We start from the raw sequence: 23,422 nt of genomic DNA, 5'->3' as shown, positions 1-23,422 counted from the left end.
GCGAAGACCCTCTCAAAAAAGAAGACATAAGAAAATAAATGATGAAACACTGTAAGGTTAGTGGGTTCAAGTGGTTTAAGCTCGGCTGTCTGGGGAGTATAAGAGCAAAGGTTAAGAAAAGGTTAGGAAAGCTTTCCAGGAGGATGCAAATTAGAAAGCCTTGCTCTTTATGAAATTTCTCCAATTAAATGTGTTTGACAACTCTGTCAAACAAATGGTAGGCTGAATGAGCCAGCAGTCTAAACTGTAGTAAGTTCTCTTGTTCTTACGACAATATAGGTGCCTTTAGTCACTCACTGCCATAGCTATCCCTTTAGAGACATCCAGAACTATTTGAAAAGCCAATTACCTTAAAGTCATTTACTTAAAATAATGTAATTGTGTAGTGAGACAGCCATATCTGCTTTCACGGTAACCTGGATCTGATCGAGATCATCCCAGGCTGCAGCTCTCTGCATCCATTGGGAGTTTTAAATTCCACAGCTGACTCCACATTGTGGGGAGAAAATATAATATTTTTTGTTGTTGTTCCTTAGTTGCATGAGATTGGTTAGGTGCATGGAAAACTCCATATCCTGCAAGCACTGGAGGATAAATGGACAAGTGCCCTCAGAGCCCCCTCACTCTTCTGTCTAAGCAAGTCCCACTAATTTCAGTCCTCACTCCCCTGCTTGGACCTCTTCAACACCACCCCTAACTTGCCTGGGACCATGTAAGAAAAATGACAATGGCATTATTCCAAATGCATACCACGCAGAGTAATTTTAATGTCTGACCCACATATTCCATAAGAAATTGAAAGGATTTTAAATAATAAGTCATAAAGTGGGAAATTATGAAATAAATATATGGCTACTTCCATACACAGTATTTTGGGAGTTTGGGGCTGTTCTTTATACTTTCACATTAAGTCTCCAGTTGTTTAAAATGACTAATATTCTTTGAGGACTATTTCCCCCGACTTTTACCATGGAAATGTTTAAATATGCAGAAAACTTGAAAGACTGTACACTGAACACCCCAATACCCATTCATCTAGATTCTACATGTTGCTATCTGTGTTTTATTTACCTATCTATTTATTCCTCTTTCTATCCATTTATGTTTTGGTGCATTTCAAAGTAAAGTTGCAGACACTGACATCTTCAAATCCTTCATCCTCAAATACTTCAGCATGCATTTCATCAACTAGGGTTCAATATTTGGATTCTTTCCATTTTGAAGCAAAATTTACATATAATGAAATGTACAGGGGTGCCCGGGTGGCTCCGTGGGTTAAGCGTCTGCTTTCAGTTCAGGTCGTGATCTCAGGGTCCTGGAATGGAGCCCTGTGTCAGGTTTCCTACCCAGCAGGGAGCCTGCTTCTCCCTCTCCTGATGCCTCTCTCCCCGGCTCATGTTCTGTCTCTTGCTTTTTCTCTCAAATAAATAAAATCTAAAAAAAAAAAAAAAGTCTGAATCTTAAATATACCTTTTAATTAGTTTTGACAAATAACCACAACTCCTCTCAACATACAGAATATTACCACCACCCCAGAAAGTTACCTCATGTCTCTTCTAAGTTAGTCTCCAACCCCACCCAGAGGCAACAACTGTTCTGATATTTTTCCATCAGTCTGTTCTCAGATTTCATACAAATGTAATCAAGCCTATGTACTCTTTGTTGTAAGGCACGTCAGCATATTTTTGAGATTCATCGGTGTTGTTGCAGGCGTCACTCGTTTGTTCCTTTCTATTTCTCAGAATTGTCCCAGTGTATGGATATACTACAAATTTTAAATCCAGTTTTCTATTGATGAACATTTAGAATGTTTCTAGTTTGGGGCTGTTATGAATAAAGTTGCTATGAGCATTTTTATTTTGTGTGTGTGTGTGTGTTTTGCTATGAGCATTTTTGTACAAGGAAAAAAAAAGGAATCAAATGATTACTGCTCCAAAAGATAGCTGTATTCCCCTTATGATACATTATTTTGCATTACCAAGTACTTCTTCAGGAGGTATGGATAATGTATTGTAATGAAACTTCTTGGAATATGATTTAAATATGTGGTTATGAGGGAGTCCTGTCCTCTAAGAAATTAAATTGTTTGCACACTCACTGCTCTTCTTTCCTCTATAGCTGATACTCAAAAGCTCATACTTACTAATATTTGTTATTTCCAGGGAGGTTGGATCAAAGCCACATAGATTCTAGAGGACTAAATATTTGTGAAATTAATTTTGCCAGTTCCTATGACTTTAAGATCCTTCCTCACACCTTTCAAAAGAGTTTCACAGAATCCTTGTTTCTGTCTGCAGACCTGCCAACAGGCCGTGTGTTCTGTTCCAGTGGGCTCTGCAGCCTTAATACCAGAGGACTGAACCATGGTCACTGAGCCTTCATGGTGCTCTCCCTTGGCTCCGGTTTTGCTTTTCCATAAGGAGTACAAAGTACTATCCATACTCGTTAGCTTTTCAAGAGCAGTAACACCGATTTACAACAATGAAAGAAGCCAACATATATCTTTGGTCAATTATTTAACCATATTTTTTTACCTATAAAATATTTAACTTATTTTATATTTTACTTATCTTCTTGAAATAGCTTAATGACCATCCAGGAAATGTTTTTTAAAAAGCTTTTAAATCCAGAGCTACAGACTCAATATTAACGTTGGACTTATTCCTTCACATGTATCTTCTACCTGGTCCTTTGCTCTTCCAGAACTTCCTATCTCGGTGCCCAGCATCACTGTCCATCCTCCAAAAGAGTACCCTCTTTTCCATCTCTGCTCTCCCTCACTCTCCTAGCTAACCCAACACCAAGTCTCATAAATTTTCTTCCTAATTCCACTCAAATCCAACCACTTCTCCCCACGCCCATTGCCACCACCTGATTCCCACCAGTATCCTAACTAGGATTTACACACTTGGAATCGCAATCCGTTATCCCTGCGCGGCTGTCACCACACATCCCCGCCCTCCCCACCATAAAACTGCCTCATATTATAGGCCAACATCTTTCATGAAGCCTAAAGGCTTGTGCCACCTCTCCAGCCTCGTTCTATACAAAACTTTCTACTTGCCTAAACCACACTGGCTGTGCAGATTCTTGAAATGCTCTTCCCTTAAGTTTAGGAAACTCCAGATTGTTGCTTAGTGCTCCCTTTCTCCAGGCATTCTTCTGATTACCTTCCAGACTAAGCCGATCAGCCCCTACTTCCCTTGCCCCCTCATCTGTTTATTGAGCTCAGCATTAATGCCCAACATTAAATGCTTGCGTAGTATAGTTTATCTTTCCCTTTTAGCACCAATCACAATCACAATCTGGTGATTATCTGATTGCTGTTTCTCTCTCAATAGACGGTAAGTTCTCTGAAGCTGGGAACGAATCGGATTTATCCTTTACTGTCCCGTCCCTGGCATACTAAGCAGTCGCTGACTTTGCAAACGCCCCTCCACCCTGTACCTTCCAATTTTAGTATATGTGCTGCCGAAGCGAGCACCACCCTGTACCTTCTTAGACTGCGAGTTTTCTGTAGGAAAGTTTATTTACTTCATTCAAGAGTCTTATGCCATGGAGCCTATTAAACTGTGAGTAGGGAAAAAAGAAATCCCGCAATCACTTAGCAACCCTCCCCGCTACTCTTCTCCCCGCCGAGGCGGCGGCGGGGGTGGGGGGGCGCGGAGAAAGCCGGACGGTCACGTGTGTCAGCCGCCGCCACGCCCACACCGGGAAGTGGTTCCCCAGGCGCCCTCCGGCTAGAGAGGGACGTGGGGACGTAGGGACGTGGAGACGTAGGGCCGGCGTGCGTGCACGCGTGCCCGTGTGTACGCCGCGATGGCGGGGCGAAACGTTCAGAGGCCGAAGGGCCGGCGTCAGGTATAAGTCCTGCGGTTCCCGGATGCAGGGTCAGTATTCCGGACCCAAAGACAGCTCTAGAGACCGGCCGAATCCCCCACCCCGCGGCAGGGTCTGTGGCGCCTCTCCGCGCTCCGTGCGGCGGCAGGCGGGGCACTGACCTTCCAGGGACACAGCTGAGCGCGAAGCCGCTTCCTCCGCAGGACTGTGCCTAAGCCCACGTCCTCCCGCGCAGGCCCCCCTCGCACGGCGCCTCTCGCCTTTGGCTTTACCTATGCCGGGCCGGCGGTTGTAAGGTCTGGAGGAAGAAGCCAGGGAACGGCCCCTGCGGGGAGCCCCTTCGCCCTCCGTAGTGGGCGGGGCTTCGGCTCACGTCTTCTAAAGGAAAGGTGACGCAGGGAGGAGCGCCGTCCGGCTGGAAGGCGGAAGTCCTCCGCAGAAGTGTGGAGGGCGAAGGGCGGTTCCTGCGGGCGCTCTCTTTTATTAATTTAATGTTTAGTAAAATATTTCATAAATGTTCTTATGGTTCCTGTGGTTTAAGAAGCACTGCCTCCGGTTTGCCGGTGAGCAGACAGACTCGGGAAGTGAAAGACTGCCCTAGGTTCCCGAGCGCGGGGCCACCGGAGATCTGAAGAGGGTTCAGGCATGTAAGATTCAAGAACTGTTGTGACTGGGAGAGCTTCGAACAGGCCGTCAGTTTCACGAAGGCGAAAACGGGCCCGTGGTGGTGAAGTGTTTTGTCAGGAGTCAGTAGGGCAGTTGCGAACCTCGGTGCTCCTGGCTGTCACCTGCCCGTGCGGGGGCACACCCCTGTTGCGAGGCTGCTGTGCCCTCCGTCGCACTAATGGTGTCAGTGACCTGACGTCACGTCGTCTGCAGTGGGACGACCCAGTGGGAATCTGCAGTCATGACGTAGTGAAGCCACCTAATGAGAGAATTTACCATATTGGAGGAAACGGCATCTACGGATATAGTGCGGCTGAACACATAGCTTTATTCTCCTTAAATGACTCCGTGAATCAGTTTTTACCTGCTTTGTTACAGATGAAAACGCTAGTTCAGCCTTAAGAGCTAAAGTCCCGAGTTTCTATTTCCTCATCGAATCCCAGTGTCCGGCGCATTAGGTGCTGACTATTTTGTTGAAAAAGTGAAGCACTCAACCCAGAAACGACTCGTGTGTATGCGGCCCGTAGTCTGAGGTTAGTATTTGCGTGTTGGCCATTTACCAGTTCAGCAAGAATTAGGCCACCCAAATTATTCCTTAATACCAAGATACAAGTTTGTTTAGATAGGGGGTAGAGTGACCAGCGGATGCCGTGGGAACGGTGGGTGCTCAACAGTTACAAACGTGTGTTTCCAGTACATACCTGTGTCCCTGCCAGGCACCCTTTTTTTTTTTTTTTTTGCCAGGCACCCTTCTAAGCGCTTTAATTCTCTTAGTCATTTAGTCTTCAAGACAAGCTTCTTACCCTGTTTCACACACAGATGAAGGAACTGAAGCCTGAAAAAGTTCAGTAATTTGCCCAAGGTCACACAACTAGTGGCGGAATCCAGAATAGAATGCAGGCAGTGTGGAGCCAGAGTTGGTGCACTTTTTTTTTTTTTTAATTTTATTTATTCATTTGAGAGTGAGAAAGAGCACAAGCAGGGGGGAGAGGCAGAGGGAGAAACAGACTCCCTGTTGAGCTGGGAGCCTGACATGGGGCTCGGTCCAGGACCTGGAGATCACGGTGGAGCTGAAGGCAGACTCTTAACCATCTGAGCCACCCAGGAGCCCTAGAGTTGGTGCTTTAATGCTAAATGTTCCTTATGCTGTTAAAGTAGCTAGTGAAGCAGTGGAGTTAGAAGTCTGCGAGGATATTTAGTGAAATGTGAAAAACTGAAGAGGTTTAACACCCAAACTAAGGGCTTGAAATTTGGTAAGACTGTAATTTGAATGAATTCACTCCAAGTACTTGTTGGCAGCTGGAGCTACCCAGCCAGCACCCGTGTGGTGGTTGCTCTTTGAGGCGTATGTGTCCCGAATAGATGACCTGGGCAGTTTACCAGACGGCTATCATTCGCTATCTCAAGAAGGGGGTGCTTTACTGTTCCTGGAAGGAGATGAGTAGAGCAAGGTGCACAGAAGACATGCCCTCAAAGATATATTTTTAAAAAATCTCTTACCTTGAACTCTGCTTTGACCTCCAGCTGAGATGGGACACGGCAGCTTTTAAAGAGTCATTGAGAGTCTTGGATTCAGCTCCTTTGTGGTGGATTTTGAAGGCCCTTGTGTAAAGATAGTAAAGCAGGCAACTGGATCTTTTGGATCCCCTTCCTGTATATATGGCCTCAACTTCTTGGTTTAGGGGAAGTATTATACTATGGCACAAATCCTCTGTAAACTAATTGAATACATGCATAGTACAGAACTTTTGGAAATTTACAAAGCTTTCCCAGTGGCTATTGTTTATACCTATAATTTACAAAAACAAAAGCAAACAAACAAAAAATCCACCCCAAAATATAGAAATGTGACTCAGTAAGACTCAAATCCATGTGACTCTAAAACTTGTACATTTTCCTCCACAGAATAAATTCCATGTTAATTTCCATGGTTGGTCCCCAAATCACATGGTTTCTCACACAATGCATATATTGGTGTTTTTCTCTCTTGAAGGATTAAAGGAAATATTCTGTTCCCCCCTCCCTTACCTGTTTAGCTTCCAAAGTCCCCTCTCCCCACCTTTGGACCAGGGAGGCCCATTAGACACAGTCTTAGCCTAGTTCATTGAGATACAATTTCAATGTTCCAAGAGTTGTTACTCTATGGGTGATTTCTTTAAAAAGTTTTTAACACTTGGATGTATCTTCATGATGCCACGATCACTACAACAGTTACTTTAAGAGGCTGATCTAACACTAATCAAACCCTGTGTTTGTTTTGAAGTTACATAGATGAGTCAAAGCCTGTGTGGCTTCACATACTCATCGTATTCCTCAACAACTAGTTGTTCATGATTATAGCTAGTTTTACATACCCTGTCCAACATTAGACTGTAAGCTCTTATCAGGACAGTTTTGCTAAAATAGGGAAATTGCAGTCTGTTGTATGTGAGATGCTATGCAGTACCAAACTAAATCTAGCTGACAGAGGGTCCATGCTCGCCTTAGTCTCTATGTTTACAAGCTTGTCAGCAGGGACATGGAAAGCAGGGAGTGTGGGGAGCTATGGCGGATTGTGGGATAACTTCTCAAAACATCCTGAAGTTACCCTCAGCCCAATACCATGTGTCCATTATCATAACACATGAAAGCTGGAAGCCTTCTTATGGAATCTCCACTGTTTTTCCTCAGGCAGGACTGTGATTAATCTATTCCAAACACGTAAGCATCCACACACTTTAAAAAAAGAAAAGAAAAGAAAACTCTAGGCAGGGAGATTTAGCTTTCCTTAAGTAGCCTATTTCAATGTTTCACAAGACTGAGGGAATTTCTTCCTACGACCTAAATCCATCATGTGGCTGCTTGTGCCAATTCCCCAGAAGCTGGAGGACATCTGGTGACCACATCTGTGTTAAAACCCTTCCTGTCCTCTCAACTGTTACTAGATTCAGGATACATTTGCCATGGGCAAAATTTCTCATAACATTAGACTCCAGACTAATCATTCCTCTTGGCAAAAAATGATGGCACCAATTATTAAAACGTGATGGTGGTTGTGAATGAGCAAAATAAATTAATTTAAAATGAATGACATTGTAACACATTTTTTGAAAAGCTTTCATGTCTGCGAAATGAAAGAGTAGTTCTACATGGAATGTCCATTTATCTTCCGTGAAAAGTCTTGTGCAACTGAATGAAGCAGAAAATAGGTTCAAAAGTCTCCATTGGAAAAACAACAGAGCCATGTGTTACCATTTCGAAGGTAGTAAATTTGGGGGGTGATTCAGTTAACTTTCATCATTTTGAAACCCTTAATGAAAAGGATTTCCATCACCGTTGCGGAGTGTCCTGAAGAAATATAGAGAGCTAGCATAAGAAACCTTAAAGCATGTACAATGTGTACTACTGTGTAACTCGGAGCAAAACAGAACCAAGTTATTAGCATTTCACATTTTAAGTAAAACCCAATAATGTTTTTAAAACACATGAGATCTGCTAGTGACAAGGCCCTTCAAGGAAGGCAGGACTGGCCACCAATATAATGTTCACAATACAACAAATTTGTACTGTGTCGAGAAGCATCTCCAGTGCAGAGTTCTACATTCTTCCTGTATCGGGAAGACGTCCCACTGTACGGCTCTGGCTGCTCCTGTCCCCTCCCTGAAAGTTGCTCGGTTCTGCTGCAAAGATTTCCAAAGCTTTTTTGTTGGCAGCTTAGGACGCATGCGTGACCTTACCAAAGTGGAAGTGAAAGCTCTCCAGTTTTTCTTTTTTCTTCCTTTTTTTTTTTTTTGCAACAGTAAATCTATTAATTTTACAGTCAGTTGAACAGCAATAGATTAATTTGTGTAAAGTCTGTGTTCACAAAGAAAACCTGAACTGCGGGGGCTTGAATGCTTGAAACCACAGCGTGGTGGCTGAAGGCTGGCCACTCTTACAGCTTGCTGGGGAAGGATGAAGGCAGTCCCTTGTCACCTGCTTCTCTGCACAGGTGCTGACCCCTCGGTCGATCCAGGGCCTCCTGGCGGGGTAGCAGGAAGGCTGGGCCTTTTGTGTGCTACAGAGAACGCTTTTCCAAGGACTGGGCCCGTTTTCTCTAGCAGCCACAGGAAGCAGAAGAAAGAAGAGGTTAAGGGCCACCACAAGGGTCAGAATGGGTTAAATTTAGTTAACATCAGAGGTTATAGCTTTTAACAACAGCTTTAAGAAAACTTATTCGAAGATGCAATTTGTTTCTTCTTTGTCAACTGTTATTTTTTTTTCCTCTATTGATAGTGACAGCTTAACAAAGTTGTTATATGCTGGAGGTTTTCATCCTTTAGAGAATAAAGGATTGTGTTCCTAAAAAGAGGTGCAGGTGGAGGACGTTATAAAGCTTCCATGATTTTCGAATTGGGAGCTTTAAAATAGACTCCCTGCTTGGCTAAGTCAAAAATAATCTGTAAGGGATGTGAGGGAAAAAAATCTCCACTAGAAATGGAGGAATGCTTCAGCAGTCAGATGCAGGGGCTCAGATTTCTAGAAGTTTCTTTGTGTGTATTTTACTTTCAACCACCAGTTGTTTTTCAAAATGACCAAAGAGGCCCCCTCTTGGGTTTCCATACATGTGTTTCTCTAAATTTAGAACTTAGTACTGGGCATAACTAGTTGTGTATTGTTTCTCTATTTGAGCAAAAAAACATGGCTATAGATTTCTGCATATGTCCTTCATGCTCTGATCATTCTAGTATCCATATTTTCTGTTCAAGGACCCAACTCTTGATCTTGGGAAAGAGAGTCAGGTCAGCTCTAGCCTCTCAATTGGAAACTCACACTTCTCGATAGGTATGATTTACCTAGAACTGATGTTGAGTGTCTTGCTGATCATAGGAAGGCCTCAACCGCATTTCTGTGATAAATAGGTGGCTTGACTTTTTCTGAAAGAGTTTTATACATTCACGTGGTTGAGGTTTTAGAATGCTGAACTTGGGTTTCCAGAGTCATGGTTTCTATCTGACAGTCAGAAGTGTGAGTGTAATCTACACATCTAAGTGCTTATGATACTATGCATTTGACAACATGTTTGCTTCGGGTACAACGAAGACTCATGTAATTATTATTTGGGAAATAAGATGTTTTGTCTAAGAGAATCTTCCAGATGCCTATTCATACCTCTCAAATGAACACAAAGTGTCTTAGCATTTTGAATAAAAGTATTTTATATAACTTATTACAAAGTATTGCATTCTGAAACATGGTATAACGAATTTTTTTTAAGAACGAGGGCATCATTATGACTATACATTATTACACGATGCTGTAGTCATACCTGTATCGAATACCACTGTACCAAAATGCACTGTTTTTTGAATTTGCAATTTCTACTTGTCATAGGTTTTCTTACTTTTCTTTCACCATTATACTGCTGACATCCCCTTCTTGTTGCTATAGTTGCTTACCTAGCTTTATATTTCTCCCCACTTTCTAGCGTTCTGCTCAAAATCAAGTTCAGTCTTACCTGGCCTAATGCAAGGGTTACTTAGGGGACTTCTACCCTCCATCTGTCCTTATTCCAAATCAGCCCTCACAGCACAGCCAGGCTAACCTTATTTTAGGAAAGCTCCACCTGCACACTTTCCTTGTGACAGTTTTCCTCGTCCCACCTGCTGAATTGGATTGTGAGGTTCTGCTCTAGCATTTACCACCCTCTGCATGGATCTAAAACCTACTGGAGTTGACAGGTGAGTCAGTTTGCTTGCCCTGCCCATGCCCCTTCCTCAGACCCCCATAGGGGAGCCTTGCAGAACAAAAGTCCTGTCCTCATTCCTTCTTCCTGTTCAACAGCTGATTGGACCAGAGGAGAAGACTGCCCTGCAGGAATCCAGTCCACAGACTGTGACAACTTGCACATTCTGACTGGGACATTTGCTGGATGTCACATGTAGCAGGAGATACTAATTGCATATTCATTCTGCTCTTTCCCAGGTTTTAGCTGGGCACATAGTTGCACAGAGTAAGGACAGTGTATGTAGCCTCCCCAACAAATAGGTGTGGCCACGTGACCGAGTTCTGGCCAGTGGAATATATGTATACCTACTCCCATGTGACTTATCCCATAGTCCCGAGGAGTCCTCGTATATGCCTATTATCCCAGTATAATTATTAATAACATTCTTTTCACTCTTCCATGGCATATCACATGGCCACACTAAAAAAATCAGCTGTGGTATGTGCAACTTCCAGAAAGTTCTGTTAGAAGGAGAGTGTGCTCTTCCTCTCCTTCCTGCTTTCTGCCAGCTGAAAGGTGGACAGGATGGCTGGAGCTTGGTTGGCATCCTGGAGCATGAGGGGCTCCTGGAATGGAAAGCGTGCATGGCAGAGCAATGAGATAGAAGGAACCTGGGCCCTTATACGCCAGCAGACGGTGCTTCTGGATTTACTGACTGTACAAGAGAAACAAGCTCTTATATTGCAGCTGAACCTACTCCTGCAACACGTCACTCAAACAAAAAGTCTTATAAAGTTGTTTATTTTATGAGTCAGGCCAGCAATGCACACTGGAGTTTTCCTGCAGCTGAGCTGGTATGCAGAGAGAGGCAGGAGAATAAAACAGACATGCGGAAAAAACCATGCAGAAAAATAGGAGATCGTGGGGCTTGGTGAAAAAGGGTAGAAGCTTTCATGTCTAACTTTCTGATTCCAGTCTCTACGGAGTCCACTGGTCTGCATTTCCTACCTGTACATACCTCAGGTGGATTTTCTCACAACACCTTTCTATCAGTGCCACCAAACATCATTATAGCTCCAACTCTCTCTTCTTCCACCACTGCCAAGCAGCTAAATGACTACTTGCTGTTCCCTAACCATATTTTGTGCTGTTCTGCTTCTGTACCTGTTTTTGCCCTACCTTTTTCCTGGAACAGAGCCATCTTTCCAGCCCTAGACCAAATGCCACCTCTTCCATGAAGCCTTCCCTTACTTAATCCAACTGGGTGAATTTCTCCCTTCTGACCCCTGTCATTTTATGTATGCTTATTCTGTGGCTTTTCTTTTTCCTCTGCCTCCCAATATGGTTGCCTGAATACTTGGCATTTCCTGCCTTCTGCATTGCCAGCACCTTAGAGGGAGGGACCGTACCCTTGCCAATTGGTTCTAGCACCAAACTGCATACCTTTAGTATACATTAAGTATTTGCTGAAGAGTTGTGGGCTACAGAGTACACAGCTAAGCCTTTCTAATGGTCTCTGAAATAAGAGAAAGTGAACTCTCTTGGTTGAAGTACATGAGGTTTGGGGCAAGACTTTGTATCTTGTAGAGGCTTCCCTTACTTTTTTTTTTTTTTTTTTTCTTGCTTTGAGTTGAGAGCGCTTAATAAGAGACCTCTAGGTATCTTATTATGGTTTTAGGAGGAATCTTTCTCAATCACTATGGGAAGTTCGGCTGAGGTAGGCATCTTTTATTGAAGCAAACTTCCATGCTAAGTAGTATACTTGTGACTCTCATGATTTACAATTACTGAACGAGACCTGCAGAGAGTCTAAAAAATATATGAAAAATATCACAAAGTCTGTCTCATAAAGGAGTAGTAACGAGGTCTTTGATTCCTTGTATTAATTACTACATTATGGACTCTATAATTGCAACCTACATACCCTATAATCATTATCATTATTTAAAAAGATTATCAAATGATCACACATGTGTAACATTGGGTTAACCTTGCTACCTCTAAGGCAGGAAGGTCACAGCCCAGTAGAAAATCTAGTCTAACCATTTCTTTAATGTTCTGTACATAATTGATGAATTTTGTGACTGGCTCAGTCAAAGGTTTGGGTATTAATGCTCAGAGGGAAAAAAAAAACAAAAACCAAAACCCTGACACCATAAAATAGATCCACATGTAATTATAACTATAATTTTATTATAGCCTAGAAGGATGCATCATAAATGCGAGGCATGCAACAGAGTAATGGGGGATAACAAAAAGGTATGTGTGCCTCACATTTATGATACATCACTTATAGTCTATAATTGATAGCCTTTGACTTTCCTAATAGCCCTTTCACACTCAACCATTATATCATGACACACTGATAGGCCTAAGTTTATATTAATAAGAGCGCAAGTCACAGAAGTTGGCACTGATTTCACTCATTTAATAATATTTTTTTACCAATTAGAATGGATTTGAAATTATTCTTTTTATAATTGGCCTCTCACTCACCTGCTTTCTGGAATGGGGGAGAGAGCTGCCAAGTTAAGAGTTGGTCTAATGGGACCTTCGTCTTAACCAAAGTCTGGGTCAGCCAGGCCTTCCTCACTTCCTGGACATCCAGTGTGACTAGAGGGCTTGCACACCGATGGTAAGGACGAAAGGATAAAACAAGCTGAGAAACACATTCACGCTGTTAATGCAACAAAGCCAGAGAAGGAAACACAGGGCAACAAGGAATTAATTCTACATGTGTAAGGACACCTGGAGAGCCACATGGCCAAGCTCCAGTTACCCATAAGGCTCAGCAGCAGGAGTGCAAACCAGGAGCTGGGGCCTCAGGTCCCGCTGGTTTGAGCATTGTGTGCCCTCACTCACGTTACCCTGTAGAGCAGTTTCATCGTCTCTTACATGGGGAGAGCAAAACTATTTTCTATGTGGACTTGTGAACATTTAAAAAATACACATGACACACATGCAAAGTGGTCAGTTCCTGGCACTGAGGATTGCTCGACGAACGTTAGCTATAAAAGTCATACATGGAAAACAGATCTATGAAAAGTAAGTGTGTCATTCCCAGAAAAGACCCGGACAAGCCGTCTGGGACTAGCAGTAGATTAGACTGTATTGGCTGAATTTTCCTCGATCCCAAATTGATCTTTTTCTACCACCTTTTTATTTTTTTGTTGATAATGTGATTTAAAACTGGGTTATAAAAGTAATCTTCCTCATTTTCTTTCAGTTGAATTTATTTTTCTTATACATTGAGCATACTATATGGCTTCGTTGTCTTAGTCTTCTCTGATTAAGTGAATCTTGATGACAAGTAGCCTATGGCTTTTTATACATCTTTCAGTTGCCACCATTTCAAGGCAACAGAGTCATTGACTTCAAAGTCATTGACTTTTTTGATCAAAAAGAAGCATAAAAAGTTTTCAATGTTGACCTTGGGTGAATATAAAGATTTTTAAAATTGAAGGAGAAATACAAATCAAAATCACAATGAGATCCCACTTCTCACCCCACTGCGATGGCTAGAATTAGAAATACCAAGTGTCAACAGGGATATGGAGAAATTGGTAGCCTTTATAAATTGCTGGTGGTGTGACTATTGTGGAACACAGTTGAAGAGTTTCTTTAAAAGTTAAACATAGACTTAACATAGGATCCCAAAATTCCGTTGGTTAGGTACTAACCAAGAGAAATTAAAACACATGTCCACACAAAGACTTGTATGTGAATGTTCATAGCAGTATTATTCACAATAGTCCATATGTAGAAATAACCCAAATGCCCATCAATACCCATCAACTAAAGAATGGTACCGATCCATGCTACAACACAGATGAACTCAGAAACATTCCATTTGGTGCAAGAAGCCAGACACAACAGAACACTTATGTTTCTCCATTTATATGAATTATCCCCAAAGAGCAAATCTATAGAAACCAAAAGTCGATTAATGGTTGCTTAGGGCAGGGGTGAGAATGGGGAATAATTATCAAAGGAAAAGGATTTGGGTTTTTTTTTAGGGTAATGGAAATGGTCTAAAATTAGATTGTGGTGATGGTCGCACAACTCTGTGTCCTTTACTAAAACTCATTGAATAATGCACTTAAAATAGAGTGATTTTATGGTATGTAAGAGTTATGGTATGTACCAATACTATATATCAATAAACTTATTTTTAAAAAAACAAAGAAGTGATGGCTGGGTGTTTCAGTTGGTTAAGCATCTGACTCTTGATACCAGCTCTTGATCAGGTCTTGATCTCAGGGTAGGGAGTTCAAGCCCTTCATTGGGCTCGAGGCCTACTAAAGGGAAGAGAGAAACAGAAAGAAGGAAAGAAAGAAAGAGAAAAAGAAAGAAAAGGAGAGGAGGAAGGAAAGAAAGAAAAAGAAGGAAGAAAGAGAGGGAGGAAGGGAAGGAGGGAGGAAAGAGGGAGGGAGGAAGGAAAGAAAAAAGAAAAGAGGGAGGAAGGGAGAGAGGAAAGGAAAGGAAAGGAAGGAAGGAAGAAAAAAGAAAAAGAAAGAAAGAAAGGCTGTTTTAATAATAAAGTAATTAAAACACTTCTAGGAAAATCTTATATAATAAAATGGTCATTTTACCAAAGTTCTATTCTCAGTGTTGCATTTATTTTGTCTCAGTGAATACTTACTGGGATCTTAAATATGAACAGCATTTCTATTTTCTAAAATTATTATCGTGCAAAAGTGCAGTTTGTGTTTATTCCAATTTATGTGGTAGTGAGTAGAAATGCATTTTCCCTAGTGTGTCAGCATCTCATGGGATTGAGGGTGTTCAGGTTTTATACTTTGCCTCAGTAATGAAAAAATACAATTATAGCAAAATTTTTATGAAGCTATGTTTAAAAGCTGCCATAACTTTAAGATATCGTTTTGGTTACTGCTGATAGAATATTATGTACAAGAAGAACAGCAACACAGCTACATTTTGCGTTAGACTGCTTATGAATCATACTTTTAGTGACAGATATGTTACAAGTTCAGGCTTTGCGCAAATGGAATTTCTTTTATAAATTAAGTTGTATGAATAGCAAAGCTTATTATTCCATTATCCCAATAAGAATAGAGATTTCTTATTTTTGCCAATTGTCTAAAATATTCTAGTGAGAGGAGGCCGGGTTAGAGCTGACCCTTCACGTTCAAAGTACTTGAGTGTCTAAGGTGTCCGTAGAAAGAAGCTGGATCTGCGATGTACTCCTGTAGATTCCAGAATTTCCATTCTGTCGTTAGACACTTTCATGAACATCTTGCCTCACTGGCTTAAGGGTTTCTGTCACAAAATAATGCTATTTATTGAATCATTTTTATGGCCTGAAGATACTGTACTGAACAGGAGTCAGGCTCCTGAGGAGAGGGGCACAATGGTGTGGTGAATTCTGTCCTTAATCCCATGACAAATGACCCCTGGGTTTCCTGAGGGGGGCAGCACACACAGCCGCCAGGAGAGCTGCAAAGGAGAGATCAGTGCAGGAGCCCAGTTGACAATGGAAAGGATGTGCTGGTTGGAGCACTAATGATGAGCAGAAGGTCCCCAGGGCTAAGTGAGTACCGGAGGGGCTCAATCAACCTGGGGAAGTAACTTCCCAGAGTCGCGTACCTGGGGTTTGCGCGACACCCCGCTCGGACCAGGGGCGTGCCCTTGGTGGCAGCATTGGCCACTCCGGGTTGCATTCCCCAGCTGCCTAATTTTCAGTCTCGGTGCCTTCTTGGAAATGATATTGTAACAGCCCCAAACCCGGGTGACCCAGCCAAGTGTACATACACAGGCAGGGAGTTGGGGGAGGTGGGTAAAGGGATGGGGTGCGGAGCCAGCAAGGCTGCCCAGCATTTCCCATCTTGCTCCCCTGGCGGTCCCACACTCCTTCCCCCGGGGACCTTTGGGCTCTTCCTGCCTCCAAGACAAGGGCTGGGTCTGGGTTGCTCTGCAAATTTTTCCTTGATATTCCTTTTCAAGAATTCTTCTTCTCTGGTCTTGGGGATGGAGGGATTCTATCTTGTTTTGGAGAAAGAGAATTCTGGATCAGAAAACTGAGCCTCAACACCCAGGAGTCTCACCCTGAGTTATGGCTTCCCATAGCTCCCACTTGACCCCAGCCTAAAGGCTAAATACCTTCAGTGCATTTTGTCAGTGGTAATGATACAATAGGTAATAACATGTACACACCTACACGGATATAGAGCTTACCATGTATGTCAAGCGGCTCAACATATATTGACTCATTTAGTTCCCATGAAAGATCCTATGATTAAGTACTGGTATTGTTCTTCTATATCTTTCATAGATAAGGAAACTGAGGCAAGAGAGGTCAAATAACTTGTCCAAAGTCACACAGCAATGGATGGTAGAGCTGGGATTAGAGTGTAGGAGGTCTGTCTCCAGAGTTCATACTCTTAGCTGCTGAACCAGAAGTGATAGCTAAAACAATAATATTGTGGTATGTTATTTATGTAATAACAATCAAATAGTAATTTATTATTGTTGTTAAACTGAATATGGGACTATGTCTTGCTTAAAGTGAATTATAATCTCCAAACTTCCTTTCCTTCTCAAAAACACTGCTAGGAAGGCCATACCAAAAATCATGAGGTAATCTTTATATTACTGTTTACTTGATGCTAAAAATTCTGTGTTCAGTGGGGAGGACATAGCTTCATAGTGAGAATCAGGGGACCTGTATATATTTCCTAACTTCCTATTTTACCTGCTGTGGTTCCTAGGGCAATTAATTTTGATTCTCCGGACCCTTGCTTTTTCCTCTGTAAAATGGGGTAATGGTGTCACAGGCTTGCAGGGATCAAGGAAGATGTATTAAAATATTTTTGAAATTGTCAAACAATATACAAAGATCCGATATTATTCATCTCCTGATCCAGGTTCCCTCGAAATACTTTTCTCTGAGTATTTTCTGACTTCTGGGCATAAACTCGAGAGAAGATATGACGTAAACCAGTGCTACTCAGAGTAGGGTCTGTGGACCAGCAGCAGCCTCTGGAAGCTTGTGAGAAATGGTATTTCCCGGGCCCCTTCAGAGATCTACTGATTCAGAAACTGTGGGCCTGGGAACCAGCTACCTGACTTTGACAATCTCCAGGTGATTTTGATGTGTACTAAAGTGTGAGACGCACCAATGCAGACAGGTTTTCTTTCACTCATTCATTCATTCTTCATTCATTCATTTGTTCATTCAGTACTGGTGGAGTATCTCTAGAAAGGGCCGTGTTGGGAGGATAAGTAAGATACAATTACTATCCTTAAAGAGAGAATATTTTTCCTAATGAACTCCTTTTCATTCTTCAAGATTCTGTTCAATGCCCCCTTGAGGGGCTGACAAACACAGGCTGTTTCCGCTAAACCCTCCTGAGAAAACAAACGCCAAGTAAATGGCGAAGCGCCCATATCACTGGAGTTTGCTGTGTACAGTTGTGGTTGAGTAGGTTGCATGGCAATTAGTAGAACTCAGTCCACAGCGCAAACTCCATCATGCTCACCAATCCTTCATCACCCTGTGAAGGGTGATGGCTAGGGACCCTTGCTGAGGACTGCTAAGAGTCCCTACCTAAAACCGATGACCTGACTTTGCTGATTGCCGCCAGAATAGGGCACAGGGTCAGGAAAACGAGGTAAACAACATTCTTTCTAGACTATTGCTTCAATACAGCTCCGTTTTGATGGTGGGCTCTGAGCAACACCTACTTTGCAGTGACTCCCAGTGTCTGCTGCTGTCCCCAGGGAACACGGACAAACTCAAATGACAGGGTATGATCACAGCTTTCTTAGATGGGGAGACCCTGAGCAATTCTCTTCGCTTGGCATGTTTCCCAAACAGAGGCCACCTGGCATGGTGAAAAAGAGCCTGGGTTTGCTGGTAGGTGAAACCTTGGCCTTGCCATTTGTCAGCAGTTACATTGGACATGGTGTTGTACTCCTCCGCCAACTGGGGATAAATAACTTTAATGCATAGCTGGAACATTGCATCTATATTAGATACAACAATTTGAGTGCTGTTGTGGTTTTATGATAAAGTACTTCACTAAGGGCTGGAGGGTGGGCAGGTTTGGGGTTTCCACAAGCTGGTGTTATTGGAACCACTAGAACCATTCACATTGGGTCCGCCCAAGAAGAAAGCCTTCAGCAGGATAGCAGCCAAGGTGGCCATCGCTGGGGCTCAGAGGGGTGCAGCCACGTGTGGTCATCACTGACGTGGCCTCACCATAAGGGCCACAGATCTTCTCCCCATCTCATGACTGTCTCCCCACCCCCCATAACTTGTTTCCATCTTTTCTCTGCCCTTCTAACACCCAGGGAGAATTTTGGGTCAGCATGGGGTGGGGGACAGCGGGGAGAGATGATTTTTTGATGGGTTAATCATGGGAACTCTTCCCATGGCATTCTTAAGCCACTGCTGACTTCTAAATGGAGGGCGGATGCCAGAGCCCTCTGTGAAGTCCTACATTCCTTCCAGAAGTTGTCACTGAGAGCCATGCCATGGCGTGCTGCTGGAGACCTTCTGCAATTATATTTGAGCTTCTGCTCTTTTGTTGGGAGGTGGGAAGTGGGAGGACACTGGCGAAGGGGAGGTGTGGAATGTGGAGGGAACGACATGGCAGAGGGTGGGGATGGGGCCCGGCTGATAAGAGAGAATTATGTTTCCAGAAGTGCCTCATTGGAAATATTGATTCCTCCCTGGAGGTCACAGCCCAGGCTTTGTTGTGCCTTCAGAAGGGTTATTTATACATTTGGTCTCCGTGCCAGCTCTGCTGAAGTGGTGTTTAAAAAAGAAAGTAGTAATTATTAACTGCACACCCTGATGCGGGTATCAGAACGAATTCAGAACAAAAGCTTTCACATAAGCGTTCTACTCCCACTGCTTCAGGGGGAAGCTGGAATCCTCTTCATTTCTAGCTAGAGCAAGGTTCTTGGCATAACTTAAATAAGGACTTCCATGTCCTTGAAATCCAGCCATGTTTTGGGGTTTGGGCCCATGCTCTGACTTGCGCTCTGATGCTTTATCCCTCCTCCCTCACGCACACCTGGGGTGGGGGGTGAGGGAGAAGGAGTAGATTGAAATGTTTGATCTTAAAAGCAATCTTTCCTTCTCACGCTTTTGAATTCTCAGCCTTCCTATCCGTGCCTAGCTCAGCAGCTTATTTGCCAGAAGCCTGGAGATTTCACAACAAAGTCTCAGGATGTGCCCAGGTCCTTACTGACTACGCTGCTGAAGGAGAGATCCCAAGTGAGACCAGCAGAAGAACCGGCCAGCTGAGCCCTGGTCAACACTCAGAACCACAGGAGGTAATAAAATGCTGGTCATTTTAAGTCACTTATAAGTTATGGGGGTTAGACTTATATTAAGGAAGTGAAAATGTTACTCTTTTGGAAAGCAGAAAAGTAGTCCTTAACCAAAATCTAGAAAGGCATTTTGAAGAAGATATCCTATTCTTTACTATTATCATAAAATATGTTCAATAAGCGAAAAAACTTATGCCTAAAAAGTGTTCATTGTTGCATGATTTTTAAAAATTTACAAATGATATAAAGGAGCAGTAGTGACAGCAAAACCCAATGATGTACTAAATTATGATACAGGGGGTTATTAACTTGCTTTTGGGGGTGATACAAGGGAATCCTTCCTGTGCAATTCAGTTGGAGCCAGTGATTTAAAAAAATTGTACATATATCAGAGACAGTATTTATTTTTACCTTAAAAATACACAGTTCCATTCCTTTTCCAGCCTTTTTCTGTGGACTAAGGCTTTTTTTTTTTTTTTAAGATTTTATTTATTTGACAGACAGAGATCACAAGTAGACAGAGAGGCAGGCAGAGAGAGAGGGGGAAGCAGGCTCCCTGCTGAGCAGAGAACCCAATTCGGGGCTCGATCCCAGGACCCTGGGATCACGACCTGAGCTGAAGGCAGAGGCTTTAACCCACTGAGCCACCCAGGCATTCCTAAGGCTTATTTTTTTTTTTTTAAGATTTTTTTAATTTGACAGAGAGAGAAAGACAGTGAGAAAGGGAACACAAGCAGGGAGAGTGGGAGAGAGAGAAGCAGGCTCCCCACTGAGCAGAGAGCCCGACATGGGGCTTGATCCCAGGACCCTGGGATCATGACCTGGGCAGAAGGCAGATGTTTAACTACTGAGCCACCCGGGTGCCCCTGGATTAATCCTTCTGAGTGTGAGTCCCCACTGTCTCAAATGCCACGTGATCTTGTGCAAGTCATACCCACTCCACACTGTGCTGTCAGGAATTAAAGACATCTGGGGAGCAATAGGAATGCAGAATCATCTGGATCCCCCCCACCCCAGGTTTTTATACTTACCTCCTGACATCGATCTCAACAGTCTTTATTTTTATTGACTGAGATTTTCACATTGGTTTTTATTGCCTTTTCTGCAATCCTATTTCAATGGTTTATGTCATCTTTAATTTGATCTTGCGATTGTCACATCAGGTATAACTGGCAAGGATGGGAATGGGGCGAAACCAGCTACCTCTCGTAGTGGTCTTTGCAATATGGTGGCAGTAACTTCAGAGTCCTCTGGGTTGCCCAGACTCATCTGGGATTCTCAAGGAAGAGCCAGTCTCCCCGGATGAGGGCTCTGGGTCCAGAGGCATTGGCACACTCCTCAGGCTCTCCCCCAGATCTACAGAATCAGAATCTGCTTTGGAGTATGAGGAAGTCTTCCGGGGACTCACCTGGGAGGAGGGTCCTGATCTCCTGGGGAACAAAGCATAGCTCTCTGGGTGTGGACGGCAGCCACATCCTTCCATGGTGGTCACCTAACCTTCCAGATTGGCCATCTCTGGGGGCGGTTGGATGACCAGACAGGTATCTCTGTAGGAACCCCAGCCCCTGGGGGACAGCCACACCACAGGTGGGGGAGGCCCCAGGTATGAACCCTGCCTTGTTTATTGGGATCAATTCACTCCTTCTGAACTGGCTGCTCTCGGGCTTGCCCTGGGAGCCTGACCTTGTGGGCATAGAACCCAGGAGCTGAATCAATCTTTTCACAAGAGAAGACACTACGATTAATGGCTAGAAGGGGCTTTGGATCTTATCTGCAGAAGGATTATCTATGTAAGTAAAATCGCTACTCCCAGCGAATTCTGCTCCTTTGGATTTAGTTTCCTGTGCCCTATCTTTGTAACTCAGAGCTCTGTAATGCACTGTGATTTATGACTATAGTCCTCAAAACCCGCTTGAAAACAAGAAGCCCCTCTTAACCTCTACGTATTGCCAAAATCCCACCCCCAACAATCACCAATAATAATGATAATTCTTATTTCCTGCTTGCCCATGATCTCCAGCCAGAAGTGATGGAAGTGAATTTAAATCCAAGTCTGTCTGACCCCATAGGCTGAGCTGTTAGCTGTTAGGCTTGAAGGCTGCTGTGTGTCAGCACTCTGCTGGGTGCTCATGTCATTTCTCAGCCTTCCGATGGCCTGAGACATAGCCTTTTGTCTCCATTTTCCAGGTGAGGAACTGGGGCTCAGATGACACAAAGCTCAAAGCCATTGGCTCAGAATTCTGAACCCTCCTCTGTCCAGTTCCCTGGCCAGGTCTTTCCCACACCCTCTCCTGGGAACGTGGGCATCCACGTGGAGACTCGGATTCGCCTGGCACGTGGAGGAAGTGAGGTCCCTTTGGAGACAGACTCAGGATGTCATAGCTGGGAGAAATGATTCAGGTGAGGGTTCTCCAAGAAACCTCTGGACGACCAGCTTGCTTGGGGTGGGTGGTGCAGGACTCCTGGACACAGAAGAGAAACTGAGGCCCCCGATGTGACTTGACCTACTTATGGTCCGAGAACCAGCTGGTGAGGGACTCAAGCCCTCAGACGCCTCCGTCTCCTCAGCCAAATCAATCAAGAGGACCCCCCAACCGGAGCCTGGAGCCCAGGGAACTGTCTCCGATTGCTCACTTTCCTGCTAAATCTGGTGATTAAGGCCTGCATTCTTCATGACCTTGGCCTTGATGCACAAATGCTTTGGTTTCTGAAATGGAAAGGCAAGCACAGACTCCTTAGGTCTGTGCTTTTCTGCCAGATCCTCCATCGCTGAAACAAAGAGAGCCTTGTGGTATTGTTTGGATGGGGAGGGACGCAGTTGGGAAAGGAATTAGCAAGACCTAGGAGCGTGCTTGTTTGTGAATCAGAACATTATTCTTCTTTAAGAACAGGCCTCATAGAGGTATTTACGTCCCCCCCCCTTTCATAACCACCTCCCCACCAGGAGGCCAGCCTTGGAGGCTCCTCAGTGAAAACATCCCAGGAAAGAGCAAGCATCAGGACACACCCCACACCTTGAGCGGCCAAAGTAAGGGGGAGGGAAAAGAGATGTTGCCCTGAGGGCATCTTCCTCCTGGACGGAGACCCAGGAAGGCCTGATGAAGTGTGGGGGAGCCAAATCTCTCCCACGCCCACCGCGTGCTGGGTCCTGCTCATAACTAGCCTCATTCGGTCACGGTCACGTTTACATTTACAGAGCCAAAGCCTGAAAACCCTAGAAAGGACTCGCCCCAGGGGATTCCCTGGAGATGGGAGCCGCAGTCCTGCTTTCATCCTCAAAGGCCCATGACTCAAACTCCACTTGTCTGTGGGCTTCACACCAAGGGCAGCCCCCCGGTGGGTCTACATGGGGAACCCACCACTGTCCTCACCGAGACAAACACCAGCCAGACATTCTGGAGAACTAAGAGCATTCCCCTGGTGAGCGTGAGGTGGGGATGTTTCCCTCTATCGGGATTAATGAAGCGGCACCTCTCACCGGGTCCACTGAAAAGCTTCGTGTCTGTTCTATTCCCCATCTCATTGTCCTTCTAAACTGCTCTCTGCCAGGCAGCTGGCATGGTCTCCTGTGTGTGTGTGTGTGTGTGTGTGTTAAAATATACATAACCTAAAACTTAACGTTCTCATTATGTGAAATGAAATGCGTAGACACATTCACAAGTGTGACCAAGGCCACCATCCATCTCCAAAGCTTTTTCATCTTTCCACACCAAAACTCTGTCCCCAGGAATCAAGGACTCCCCATCCCCTTTCCTCCCTAGTCTGGCAACCACCCCTCCCTTTCTGTCTCTATGAATTTCCTGCTCTGGGGACCTCATCTGAGCATCTCTTCATTTGTGATGGGTTGATTTCACTTAGCATCATGTCCTCCAGCTTCTGCACGTGGCATGTCGCAGATTTCCCTTCCTTGGTAAAGCTGAAAAATGTTCC

General features: G+C 44.0%; 1 protein-coding gene and 1 long non-coding RNA gene across 8 annotated transcripts in view; one reads left to right on the top strand and one right to left on the bottom strand.

The window, feature by feature from the left end:
• Window positions 1-4,202, bottom strand: part of MTIF3 (mitochondrial translational initiation factor 3) — a 14,333-nt gene extending 10,131 nt beyond the window's left edge. For 3 of the 7 annotated variants that reach the window (XM_080798941.1, XM_080798938.1, XM_080798939.1), the window contains exon 1: window positions 4,002-4,195. The gene's annotated coding sequence lies outside the window, so the exon portion shown is untranslated. Of the gene's footprint in view, window positions 1-4,001 lie in introns of all 7 variants that reach the window. The other 4 variants (XM_080798943.1, XM_080798940.1, XM_080798944.1 and 1 more) reach the window with 3 other exon arrangements.
• Window positions 3,802-23,422, top strand: LOC308339893. Its single transcript, XR_013966568.1, has 3 exons — window positions 3,802-5,039; window positions 19,320-19,495; window positions 21,680-23,422. It is a non-coding gene; the product is annotated as an uncharacterized lncRNA (long non-coding RNA).

This window comes from Martes martes (genome assembly GCF_963455335.1).
Source record: "Martes martes genome assembly, chromosome: 3".
Classification (NCBI taxonomy): Eukaryota; Metazoa; Chordata; class Mammalia; order Carnivora; family Mustelidae; genus Martes; species Martes martes.
This window is presented reverse-complemented; position numbering and strand designations above follow the sequence as displayed.